Source organism: Canis lupus, chromosome 24 (assembly GCF_011100685.1).
Source record: "Canis lupus familiaris isolate Mischka breed German Shepherd chromosome 24, alternate assembly UU_Cfam_GSD_1.0, whole genome shotgun sequence".
Lineage (NCBI taxonomy): Eukaryota > Metazoa > Chordata > Mammalia > Carnivora > Canidae > Canis > Canis lupus.
Genome location: NC_049245.1, coordinates 1,415,126 through 1,428,791, shown reverse-complemented (window position 1 = coordinate 1,428,791; position 13,666 = coordinate 1,415,126). Strand labels below are relative to the sequence as shown.

General features: G+C 43.0%; 1 long non-coding RNA gene across 1 annotated transcript; it reads right to left on the bottom strand.

Annotated features, from left to right (window-relative positions):
• Positions 1-245: 245 nt before the first annotated feature.
• On the bottom strand, positions 246-4,966 carry LOC102157329. The gene is made up of 3 exons (XR_005377337.1): positions 4,918-4,966; positions 2,332-2,409; positions 246-2,210 (listed from the first exon to the last, which is right to left on the bottom strand). It is a non-coding gene; the product is annotated as an uncharacterized LOC102157329 (long non-coding RNA).
• Positions 4,967-13,666: the final 8,700 nt, after the last annotated feature.

The following is a 13,666-nucleotide window of genomic DNA, read 5'->3' as shown; positions in this document are numbered from 1 at the left end:
TTTTAAGATTTCATTTATTTATTCATGAGAGACACAGAGAGAGAGAGAGAGGCAGAGACACAGGCAGAGGGAGAAGCAGGCTCCATGCAGGGAGCCCGACGTGGGACTCGATCCCGGGTCTCCAGGATCAGAACCTGGGCTGAAGGCAGCGCTAAACCGCTGAGCCACCTGGGCTGCCCTAAACATACTATTATATGGCTAACAATTTACCCAGGAGAAATGAAAACATGTGTTCACACAAAAACTTGGACGTGAATGTTGATAATGGTTTTATTCATAATAACCAAAACCTGAAATTAGGATACATGTCCACTAAATGTTGAACAGGTGAACATTGTACAAGATGTCTGTGCAACGGAATACAACTCAGCAATAAAAAGGAGCAGACTATTAATACATACAACAGTATGGGTTAATTTCACATGCATTCCCTAAGTAAAAGAATCCAGACTCAGGAAGTCTATATACAATATAATTAAATATTTATATTTTGCATTTCTATGGCATTCTGGAAAAGACCAAACTAACTGGATACAAAACAAAGTGCATGGGAGAGATTTGGCTATAAAGGTTTGCTACAAGAGAAACTTTTAGGGATGTAGCTGTTCTGTGTGTTGATTTTGGTATCAGTCACATGATTGTATTTGTTGAAACTCCTAGAACGGCACAATAAGAAGGATACACCTTAGTGTACGTATACCTCGAAAGAAACGTATTCCTGTATGTTGCAACCAATGGTGGAGAAAATCTAGGTGGCAAAATCAATTGGACCTGCACTTCCGTGCAGGTAGGCTTTCTATTTACAACTCCCTTAACTATTACACTGTTAGTTGCCTTTGACATAGATTTTAGGGGCATCTAAAGTTCAGAAACAAGAAAAGGTAGTGAAAAGTCTCTTAGAACCAAGGAAATAATACAGTAGTAATTTTGTGCTTCTATAATGTACACTTTATTTTTTTTTTACAGATTTTTTTATTTACTCAAAATAGGGAGGAGAGAGCACAGAGTGAGAGGGAGAAGCAGACTCCCTGCTGAGTAGAAAGCCCAACACGAGGCTCGATCCCAAGACCCCGAGATTGTGATCTGAGGCAAAGGCAGATGCTTAACTGACTGAGCCATCCAGGCACCCCTATAATGTACATGCTATATTCAATCCAGTAAAGGTCCAGGTTATCAAGATCTTTTCTGACCTGGAGACTGTGTTAGCCACCTCTGCCCAATAAGGATCCCTGAACACTAGGGCAAATGTCCCTTCTATTTCTTCATCCAAGCAGAATGTGAAAACATTAGACAGAGCAGTGCCTCTGGCAATGAAGGTGACATCTCTCTATGTCATTCTATGTGAGCATCTTTCAGCCAACATGCCTCTTCAGGAATATCCTAATTGCTGGAGAATAAATGGAGAATCTGGGCTTCCATTTCCCAAAACTCAGTGCCAGATATTGAGCCTCCCTCTGTGTCTAAGACCCCAGCTTGTGGTACCTTTAGGAAGAAATAGGAAACATTTAGGAATAAAGAGCCATGAGATGTGCACCTAACTTACTCTCAAAAGGTTCAGGAAATAAATATTACTTTTTGAAATGATCATTATTATTGTCAAAATTATTCCCAAATAAAAAGCTTTCTAAAATGTAGTCCTTAAAGCATGTCATTTTTAAATATACATTTAACACTGTAAACTCTGTTTAATTACAGAAGATGAGGAGAAGAAAGAATGAAAAACGTGGTTTTCCAAGCCCTGCAAAAACCCTCTATAGACTGGATCCTTATGAAAATGTCAGTTCTAAATATCACTTGACGGATGTTTTTCCCAGGGTTTTTATTGGAAAGGATGTCAGGCATACCTTCTCCTCCAGACATAGTCTTCTGTGATGTGGTAGGCCCCTGAAGACATTTACCTGCCAGTCATTCCCAACACAACACTCTCCTTTTTCCCCAAGATCCTCCAAATAGGGACTGAATATTTACTGCATTCATGTTAACATTTCACCTTTTCCACTGCTTGGCGTGGCTGAGACCTTTTTGGACACAGTCAGTGATCCTGTTGTTCAATGATTTAAGCAGTCCCATAACCTCCTTTTTCTCCTTTCTGGTCATTTTACTGCATACTACAACTTGGAATGAAGGGAGGTGCACACATAACAGGAAAGAAGAAGAAACTATTCCCAGTTCCTTGCCTTCAACGTAGATGTGTGGTCCTGATAGATGTGCTGATAAGACAGGAAGAGGAATATAGCGGCTCAGATGAAGTTCAGGGATATGGGTAAAATTCTTGAGCAATTGCCAAATCTCAGAGAATTAACACACTAAAAGTGTAATTATCACACTTACAATGGTTGATATGGGTTGGGTGGTGCTCCTTGACTTTAGCTCATCATCATCTTCAACATGCATCCTGCACAGATGTCACTGCATGGGAAGAAGGAGTGGGTGGTATGTGGATATTTATGCATAGGTCCAGAAGTGGCTTACATCACTTCAGTCCACATCATACAATCCACAATCAATCGCAGACGTTGACACTCCTCCATCAAGAGATGGGCTATATTTCCTTCCCTTGAAACTGGCTGGACCTTTATTAACTACCTCTACCAGTGGTACATGGTGGAAGTGACACTGCAGGACTTCCAAAGCAGGGTTGTAAAGGGTAATATAGCTGTGGCTTGGCTCACTCTCTGTCTTTGAATGTTAATGCTTGGGCTCCAGATGCCATGTTGTAAGGAAGCCCAAGCCACATGGAGAAGACACATGTGGATGCTCCAGCTAACAGCCCCACCTAGTTCTGAAGCCAACAGCCAGGAGCAACTGCCAGACCTGTAAGTGAGTGAGCCTTCAGCCAACCTTCTAGGGCAGGTCTTAGACATGATACAGTAGAAATGAGCCATCCTGCTATAACTGGGTAAATTCCTGACCCACAAAAATGATAAGAAATAATAAATCATCGTTATTGCCTTAAGCCACTAGGTTTGGCAGAAACCTGTGCAGCAATACAGTGAACATCAGGCTGTTTGTCAGGATTCTCAGAGCACCAGCTGGGAGAAAAAAAGTTACCACAGCCATTCTTAGTACTGCCATCCTCATCAGTTATTGTATGAGTCAGGATCTTGGCAAGAAACACAGATGTCATACTGAAAAGAGGAAACTATGGAGAGTTTTTAAAGGCCATTAGGGTAGGGTTAAGCAAACTTATTAGTGACATACCTGGGACTGACAACAATGGAGGGACACTACCATCCTAGGCCTCAAGAGGCATGGTGGGGAATGGTGACTAGAGTCTGGCAAGAGCTCTAACTACAGGGTAGGGGATTCGCTGAAAGAGGTCATGACCTCTAGAAGGCAACCACTGTCAGACTGAAGCTCAGCAAACCCAGCTGGTGGAATAAATTCCCAAACTCCCCTCTCACTCTGATTTTCCATTCTTATTTTCTATTGGCTGAACCCAACAGGAAAGGAAAAGGCAAGGGAGCCTGGCTGATGCAGTCCATATGCGTCTCCCAGGGGGCAGAGTGGGATGACAAAGGTAGAAAGCAGACCCAGAGAGGGAATGCAAATATCCTGCCTGCATGCTCACCATCATCAACAGCATCTTCAGCATCATCTTTGTACTATTCAGATGTGTGTACTGCTTCTAGGTTTACAGAATAACTCCTCATACTTTCTCTTGTATCATCCTCAGAAGGTCACCCTTCCAGTATCCTCTGAATCTAACAGAGGGCTTGAAACATAACTGGTGTTGAGTTCAATGCCATACATATCTAGAATGCTTACTCTGTTCAAGGCCCCAGGCTGGAAACATGGATACAGAGATTAAGATTTCAAGATAAATATGTTAAATATAAGAATTACACAAAGTGTTGAGAAGGCTTGATCTGAAAAGACTCAGGGATGTGGTAGTGCTCAAGATTGACCTTCAGAGATAGGCAGATCTCAACAGTTGTGCTTGGAAGGAGAGTTTTCACATCCTGGGAACCATACAAAGAAAAAGTTGAAGGTGGCAAAGTAGAACATATGCTCTGAGGACAAGAAATATTTCCATTTTGCTAGAGCATAGATATATAGAGATTAAGATGTAAGTTATGAAGTTAAAAATGTTGAGTGGTTATATAGCGGTAAGTCCAAAAAAACCAAGATGCATTGGTACATACCAGCACATCAGGTACAGGGGAGTCACTGATGGCTTTTAAGGAGAGAAAGAATGTGTTCTAACTGTTCTTCAGGAATACCAAGTTTACAGCAGTGGCTGGGACAAATCAAGTGAGCACACATATGACACGGAGAGATACTTATGGGGCTACTGTCCTGTTTCAGTAATGAGAATCTTGCCTGGGGGGATGGCAAGCAGAAGCAGAAGAAGAGAATGTGGCATCAGGTTGACAATGTGAAAACCAAGAGTAGACAATGACTCTTCCTACAGCCAGTCCCCACCGGGCATAGAGATGCCTTTGTTCAACATTCACAAGTATTTACTGAGTGACTCCTTCATGCCAAGCACTGCTCTGGATTTTATGAACACAGCAGGAAGCAAGATGGATAAACCAATCTCACTGTCTACCTGGATTCAAGAACAGAGAGTAGTACCACCGACACAACCAGGGTGAGTATCCAGATACATTTTATAAAAACACGTAAAGTTTTATAAAAAAAACTTTGGAGTACTGAAAGATTTCTTTCAATTTCAATGTTTAACATATACATAAAAAAGGTTTCAAAATTATCTTTCAGGGGCACCTGGGTAGCTCAGATGGTTGAGAGGCCAACTCTTGGTTTCCACTCAGGCCTTGGTCTTGGGGTCATGAGAGTGAGCCTTGAGTCTGGCTCTGACTGACCGTGGAGACTACTCTCTCTGTCTGCCCCTCTCCCTACTCACTCTTTCTCTCTCACAAAATAAATAAATAAATCTTAAAGAAAAGAAATTACCTGGGAATCCCTGGTTGGCTCAGTGGTTGAGCATCTTGCCTTCGGCCCAGAGTGGGATCCTGGAGTCCTGGGATCGAGTCCCACATCAGGCTCCTTACATGGAGCCTGCATCTCCCTCTGCCTGTGTCTCTGCGTCTCTCTCTGTGTCTCTTATGAATAAATAAATAAATAAAATCTTTAAAAAAAGAAAAGAAATTACCTTTCAGAGCAGATATGGGAAGGGGAAAGGAAGCTTCAGTGAGATGTGTTGGAGAAGTAACAGGTAGATGGCTTAGATTTGGGTATTTATATGCAAAGATCCACACATTCTCCTGCCACCCACCTATTCAGTTCTCCCTATTGTCTTCCACACTCACCACAAGTCACCTAGGCCACTGAGAGTTCCAGTAACATGCAAACCAAAAGTATATACCACTTAGTGATATTTTTTAAATCAAGAAATACAAATACATAACACAAAAATATACTCAATATCACTCTTTACCAGGGAAATGCAAATCAAAACCATAATGAGACATCACCTCACATCTGTCACATAGGCTATTATCGAAAAGACAAAGATAACAAGTGTTGTTGAATGGAATATTACTCAGCCATTAGAAACGACAAATACCAACCATTTGCTTTGATATGGATGGAACTGGAGGGTATTATGCTGAGTGAAATAAGTCAATCAGAGAAGGACAAATATTATATGGTCTCATTCATTTGGGGAATATAAACAATAGTGAAAGGGAATAAAGGGGAAAGGAGAAAAAATGAGTGGGAAATATCACAGAGGGAGACAGAACATGAGAGACTCCTAACTCTGGGAAATGAACAGGGGTGGTGGAAAGGGAGGTGGGCGGGGGGTGGGGGTGACTGGGTGACAGGCACAGACTGTTTAAAAACGGGCATCTCCCAGAAAATCTGCTGACACTCGCAGGTATGCAGGCATCTTTATACCTGTGCCTGTGAAGAGGGGGTTGGGTTTAGGATTGGGTGAGGGGAAGAAGGTCATGAATGATTCATTTACTCAATCATCTTTATTGAACACTTTCTGTTCTCCACACTGTGTTGAGATGAATGAGACAGCCTCAACCCTAAAATATTTGTATTCTCTTGAATGAGCTTGAATTCTTGAGAATTCTTGAATTCTTGAATTCTTGAATTCTTGAGAATTCTTGAATTCTTGAATTCTTGAATTCTTGAGAATTCTTGAATTCTCTCTCATGAGCTATGAGATGAATGAGACAGCCTCAACCCTAAAATATTTGTATTCTCTTCCAAGAAAGGGGAAAATAGCTATAGATGAAATTAACCAGTCAGTTTTTATAAGTTCCAAGGGCCCAGCACAGCGCCCAACTTTATTCAGGAAGTTAGGTAACCAAGTTGGGTTTATCTTCATTTTTAAGTGGACAAGAGAGGTTGAACAATGGTTTAAGGCCACAAGCATTAGGGGACCAGCCAGCTTAGAGTAGTCTTTCCATTACATGCCAAGCTAACAATTTCAGACTATGGAGACCCCATCTATGATTTCCAGTAAACTCAGTCTTGAAACAAAGGTGGGACTCACCTTTGCCTTGCTTCACCCCAAGGAGGAGGGAAATGAGAAGGTTCAGAATTGGAGGGAGATGTTGTCTTTGAGGAGGCTAGTGTTGAGTCTGGTCATTGAACTAGCAATTGAAATCATTAGAGGATATTGAAGAAATAAATTGAGAATTTCATCTTGGGGCACCTGAGTGGCTCAGCAGTTGAGCATCTGCCTTCAGCAGGGTGTGACCCCAGAGTCCAGGGATCAAGTCCCACATCGGGCTCCCTGCATGGAACCTGCTTCTCCCTCTGCCTCTGTCTCTGCCTCTCTCTGTGTGTCTCTCATGAATAAATAAATAAAATCTTTTAAAAAGAGAGAGAGAGAATTTCATCTTGTAAGAAACAGGAATTCTCTGATGGCCTTGGTGAGCATAGGAACAGAGAGGCTTGGGGATACTTTCCAGATGCCAGGCCATAGAGTGAAAGATGCCAGGAAACCCAGAAAGGAGGTTAAACAGAGGGGCCTGGACATGGATGTTGGAGGTGAGGTTGGAAAAGGAGATGAACATGGGAAGTTAGACATTACAAAGAAGAGCCAACAGTAAATATGGTGCCTCAAAAACATGGAAGGGGAGGATGAGAGAAGGAACTCATTTTGTCGAAACGCTGGGTAGGAGGGAGTGATATCTAGGGCCACCAGAAGAAATGTCTGACAAGCATCTAAAGAGGTTAGACTAAAGAACTCAGGAGGGAGATGAGGCTAGAGGCTGGGTGGAGGTCCTCTACACAAAGGTGATGGGGAGTAGGTGTAGCTCTTAGATGGAAGAGTCAAAAGAGAAAAAAGCAGAGAGCTGAACCCTGGAGCCTCAGAGGGGCTTCCATGGATGAATAGGAGAATGATGAGCAGTTGGTTAAGGAAATGATTATTACAACATCAGAAGAAAATCCATAGCTGCATCATCATGGAAAGCAAGGAAAAGAGTTTCAAGAAGGAAATGCTAATGAATGGTGTCTTCCACTGCCATGCTCACAGAGAGATGGCTGTTGGGTCTGTGATTCCAGGGTTGAAATGCGGTGTGTATTCTGGTAACAGACTAAACAGTGGGGAGTTAAAAAGAACAAAAGGAGTAAGCTAGTCACAGCATCACCTACAGACGACTTCTTTGACTACGTCAGCAGTCAGCACTAGGAAAGGCCTTGACAAGAGTCTAGGAGAAGCCCATGTGGCTTCAGTAGACAGGAAGATGGTCGCCCAGACTCCAGTCTATATCTAACATGAAACTGCTGAGAGATTTGGGGGGCAAACAGCTTAAGTAGTGTGAACCCCAATTTTTTCACTTGTTATTTAGGAAATTTTCAAATACATTAGAGACAATGATATATCACATCACTCCACTCCCAGAATTACCAACCCATAGTCAGTCTTAATTTACGTTTACTCCACCCACTATATACCCCAGCTACTTCATTGGAAGGTTAATTAGAATTAACCCATATTAAATCATGCCTTCCTTAGATAATTTTTTGAATGTTACTCTAAAAGGTACAAACTTTAAAAAGTATAGTCACATGCCATTGCTACATATAAAAAGTTGTCAACAATTCCTGAATAGGCCATACATGTTTAGATTTCTCTAATTATCTCATACTATTACAGGGCTGAGGGAGGTGAAGGAAAAAGTTGTTTTTTGAAATAAGATCTAAAAATCTACAGGTGGCAATTGGCTAATATATGTTTTCTATGTTTGAGTCTGTAAGTTCTCCCTGTATCTTTTTCTTAATGATTATTTGTTGAAGAAACAAGGTATTATGTCTAATATATCCTGTTTCTCACCATCTGGATTTTACTGACAACACTCAAACAATACCATTCAGTTTCTTCGGTTCTCTATATTTCAGTTAGATCCAGCAGTTTGATGTGGTTCATGTTTGATTTTTGTCAAAAAATTTTGTGTGTTTTCTATTGTATCACATTGGTAGGTACAAATGTCTTGTGACATCTCTTTTTGTGATGTTCAGATTGATGTGTAGGTCCATAGCCATCTACCCCACCCATCTAGGATGAATCTCCAATACTTTTCACATTGACAGGGAGATACAAGTTCTTACTTTCTTATAGAAAATCTGATCTATTTCGATCAGCAAAAAATTCAAGACTCTACACATAGTAGGTCAATACATATAAAAATCGATATTCCTTTAATAAAAAATGTATATTCATATCCATGATAAACTATAGTTGATTTCTTTAAGATAAAAGCAAGGTTCAGAATGTGATCTGTCGCTGACATTGAAATGATAGGTATAGAATCCCTCATAAAAAGCACAGTGAGAGTGGTGCCTCAGTGGCTCAGTTGGTTAAGCATCTGCCTTTGGCTCAGGTCATGATCTCAGGGTCCTGGGATCGAGCCCCAAATTGGGCTCCCTCCTTGGCAGGGAGCCTGCTTCTCCCTCTCTCTTCTGCATGTGCTCTCTCTTGCTCTCATTCTCTCTTTCAAATAAATAAAATCTTTAAAAAATGTATAATGATAATTGGATGTAAGCAGCTTGTTCAAACTGTCCCTCTCTGTGGGCCTGGGCACAAACTTCTGGAAACCCACTATTGGTAACAACACAGGTGGTACAGAAAGCAGGTTTTCCTTGTCATAGGGGCCTATATGAAGGTGCTGGCAGGGAGAATGGAAAAGCAGTGATAAATGTGCATTACGAAAGAAGAATTAACAGGATTTGGTAAATAATTAAAGAAAGGGAGAGTTGAAACATTGCCAATACCTTGACCAACTGACTCTCAAGTAACAAAGGAATGCGATTTGGAAATTTCACAAGAGCATGAAAACTGTCCTGCTGGTTTAGGCCAATGGACATCCCAACTGGTATTGCTCCAACTTCACAGATAACTGGTGTGCTCAGATAACCTCAGAAATTTCCCTAAACCATCAGAATCCACCCTTTCATCTCTAGATATTTCTTAGAAAAGTGCTAATAAACAACAAATAGACCCATTGCTCAGAGATATCCTAAAATGCTGAGTCATGTGCATTTTAAGGAAATAAAATATTGACTCATTCATCTGGAAATATTCAGATGCTTCAGTCCCTATGTAATGAATTGGTTAAGTAAATACACAGGGGAAGCTGCAACACCCTTGCACATATGAAAAATTCTGTAGAATAAGTCAGAATTATTCCTTCTGCCATGTAGTCAATATCATTAATGATCCGCAGAGCTGGGGGGGCCAGAAGCTTGAGCACTGGCAAGGGTCAGGAGACACACCAGGGGCCTACCCCAGGGTCCTGGAGGAAAGGAAGAAGGAAAGAAGAGAACAGACAGTGAAACCTAGAAAAAAGATCCGAGAGAAACAACTCGATCCTGGAACTGGCCCCCAAAATGCTTATTAGAAGCAGTATATTATAGTAAATCTCAGGAGTTTAGTTTAGACTATCTTTTTTAAAAAAAAAAATTATTTCTTTATTTGAGAGAGAGCAAGGGAGAACACAGAAGGAGAGGGAGAAGCAGACTCCTGCCGAGAGGAAAGCCCGATGTCGGGTTCCATCCCAGGACTCTGGGATCATGACCCGAGCCAAAGGCAGATGTCTAACCATCCAAGCCACCCAGGTGCCCCTGGTTTAGACTTTCAATGGAAAAGTCCCCCACCACAGAACCTATTTGTCAGTGGGTATTCCCAGACCAAAAAAAGCCTGTCTGCCAACCCATTTATACCCACGTTGGTGCAAAATTACCTTCAGTGCAGTTAAGGATCTCACCCCTCCAGCTACCTCACAAAGAAGAGACCCAACACCGACACTGGCATTTGACAAGGAACAGTCCACATGGGAATCCGATGTCTATCGGGATGGCTGTGCAGGCTTGCTGGTATCTGGAAAGAGCCTTCCACAGACAATCAGGGCCTCTGAGGGGCCTCCTGCCATGGAAGGGCCTTGGGCTCCATCAGTGGGGGGTATCCCTATGGTGGGCCACAGAGGGAGTCAGGGATTCTTGGGAACAGAGACTGCTTTAAAGGTGTTGTGAAGAACTTTGTCATGTCATCTCTGTTTAAGTGGAAATCAGTGGAGGGCTCTGAGGCCAGAGGTTCATGGCAGATGATGGTTCTTGTAAGAAAGCAAGCTTTGTGTGGCCGGAGGTGGTGTTTGCAGCACGGTAGACAGGAAGGAAGAAAGTGAGGAATGTGTGCTGAGCAGAGTGTGATCTCGGCACCTTTCCTTGGCAGTACTCGAGCCTCACTTGAGACAAATTCTTAAGATAATCATAAAAAAAAAAAAAAAAAAAAAAAAACAGAAAAAAAAACATAGCAACCTTGTTGATGTTGGGATTTGCACTGGGATTCCAAATCGAGAGGTAGGGCAGGAGAAACAGGTTTGGATTTCTTTCACAGAGCAGGCAAAAGAATGCGAGTCCTTCTCAGCAAGGATCGGGAGCTGACGGCTCACACCAAATCGCGCCCCTTGTTTCCATAACCAGAAATGAGTCCCAAATGCATCACCAGCATCATTTATGTCCAGGGAACTTTGCAAAGCCAACATTTTTTTTTACAATGGTCTGGGAAATTATTTTATTTTAGAGAGAGAGAGAGAGAGAGAGAGAGAGAGAGGCTGAGGACAACAGATGCATTGGCATTTCCAAGCCTTCACCCATGTTACTTCCCAGGAGCCAAGGGTGACATGCAACCACCCCAGTCCCTTCAGCATCAGTGCGTCAGTGTAAAAAAGAAAAAGATGCTTCTGAGAGTGTGTGGCAAGTGAGCTCAGAGGCATGAGGCTCCGGATTTGTGGTTAGAAGGATGAAGTGAAGGTGAGAGTGCAATGGTTCTCCCGGTGGCACCTCCAGCGCACACCGACAGGCCAGCCCCAGCAAGCACAGGGAGATAAGTGGAGGACAACTCTTTCAGCTGAAAGTGGGAGGTCACGAGTGGGCCTCCTGGGAAGGGGACTGCAGGAAGTAGGGGTGAGGGAGAGAGGAAGAGGAGGCAGAGAGGAAGAGGAGCACCATGGGGCTGCTCACTGTCATCCCCCCAAGAGCTGAGTGGAATGCTCATCAGACCTGCCCCCAGAGGAGTAGCACCTACCCTGTCCCCTGAAGCTTGCAACTACCAGGAGCAGGCTGGGAAGGGTCATGCCCGCAAGCCCATAGGGACTGCTCTCTACAGAGGTGATGAGTCTATGAATCAGGATCCAAAAGGAGCCCATATGTCCCCAAACCAGAGGGGCCCCCAGAGTCATCACCCACGAATCGTTTTCCTCATGTCATTCTGGAAGGCGCTCTAACAGCCACGTTGGCCCTGCACACTTCTCTCCTCCCCCGTCACCATCCCTCTAAGATCTCTGTGGCTTGTCCTCCAGCAGGAGAGAGGAAGCACCTACAGGCTGCATCCCCGTGTGAGCCTCAGCCAGGTGGTTTCTGAGCCACCTCCCAGCCTGTCCCCTCTCACCTCTGCATCTGGGCTCCCGACCTCAGGATGCCAAAGCACCTATCTGTCTTGGACACAGAGGAGGCAGACCTCTTTACTCTCAGAATCCCCATATTTGCAGCTGTAATTCACACAGATGCATTCTCAGTTCCTTCTCTGTAACTCCAGAGGTCCCTTCCCCTCCTAAACATGTTTAGAGGAACGGAGTCTGAGCCATGGGTTTTCCGCAGGTCACACCCTAAAGGAGTGTCTTCACAGAGCAGCGCTGACAGTCCACCACGGAGGAGGGGGAAGCAGAGAAATGGGCAGTGGCTCCTTCCCAGGAGGACACATCCCTCGTGGGGCCAAGGCCCACAGCAGGGCACATGGGCTCCAGGATCAGTGCAGGCTGGTCCTCCCCTTCTGCCCGAGGGATCTTAGGAGCATGATTTATTTGCCAAACACAAGACCAGTTGCCATATAGATGGTGCCAAGATCAAGGTAAATGCCGTCCTCTTCAAAATTTGAGTCTCTGCCCTTGACCAACTTCCATAAGGTGGGTGACCTTGAGAATTACTGCTAGGAACATTTCAGAAGGCTTTACATTTAACACATCTTTTTCCTACATCATTTTGGGCCTTTTCTCTGGAATAAGTATTTAAAACCCTACCCCTGTACAAAGTCTTCCTCAGAAGATACATCATTAATGTGATCTGGAACTGTTGGGTCACAGTTCAGAGAATTTAGGGTGCCCCAGCCTTCCTACTCCACTGCCAACAGTAAAGTCCTGAGACCCTAGGATATGTGGTTTCTAGCCTTCACCGATTTTTCTTTCCAGGAACTGTAGCAGAGTAAGCTGCTATTTTGTTTTGTTTTGTTTTGTTTTGTTTGTTTTGTTTTGTTTTGTTTTGTTTCTGATACACAAGACATCCCAGGCCCTAGAACATGGGTGGCTAGCATTTTAATTAATGTTAATGCCTGGACTGACCACCTTCCTCCCCTAATGATTTTTAGTAAGGGGAAATAAATAGCAAACTGGAGAAAAGCCATGTATGAGTGTGTGGGTTCTTTCTGGAAAAGGTACTCACCTGGGTAGGCAGGCCAGCTTCCTTAGCAGGCTATCTCCGTCCTCACCAACCCCAGTCAATATGGAAAATTTCAGTTCAAATAAATCAGTTGTGGGGTGGCAGGGGGTATTTCTTCTTCTAATAAATAAAATAAATACTTCTGGGGATTCTGAATCAGTTTGGAGTCTCCATTTCCTTGTTACAGGATCATTTTTATTCTGAAGTCAATAGTACCAGAATGTGTTAAGCCACAATTTCACAACAACAAAAAAAGATACATGGCAAACGCCCTCAAATTCCTAGACTCTGGCCCTACAATCAACCTGATATTTAAATCAGCATGGTAACCCTCTGTTGGTTCAAAGTATAGTCACAGTTTCCCCAGAGATACTGTGTTTCTTTTATCTTTTCCAGTAAATTTCTTTTTCCCCCAACCTTCATGGTTAAGCATTTTATCCAGTTTAAACGATGGGGATTTAAATTGCTATTTTAGTGGAAGAGGCTTGATTAAAACCTGTGTCCTCATCAAATTATTGGACAGTGGTTCTTGGGTTCTGTTTACATTAGTGTCAACCTTAATTTAAATTCTGCATAACTATATTTGCTTCGCTAAATGCATTCACCAGGAACAAACCACAAATTACTTTGCATTATGAGCAGAGTCGCTTTGTCTATTGCAAAGTGTTTTGAAATTAGCACCATAAGTAACTAGCTGTAAGTGTCACTCGATCTCCTTAATGCCTCATTAATCAAACCCCGTGGCAGC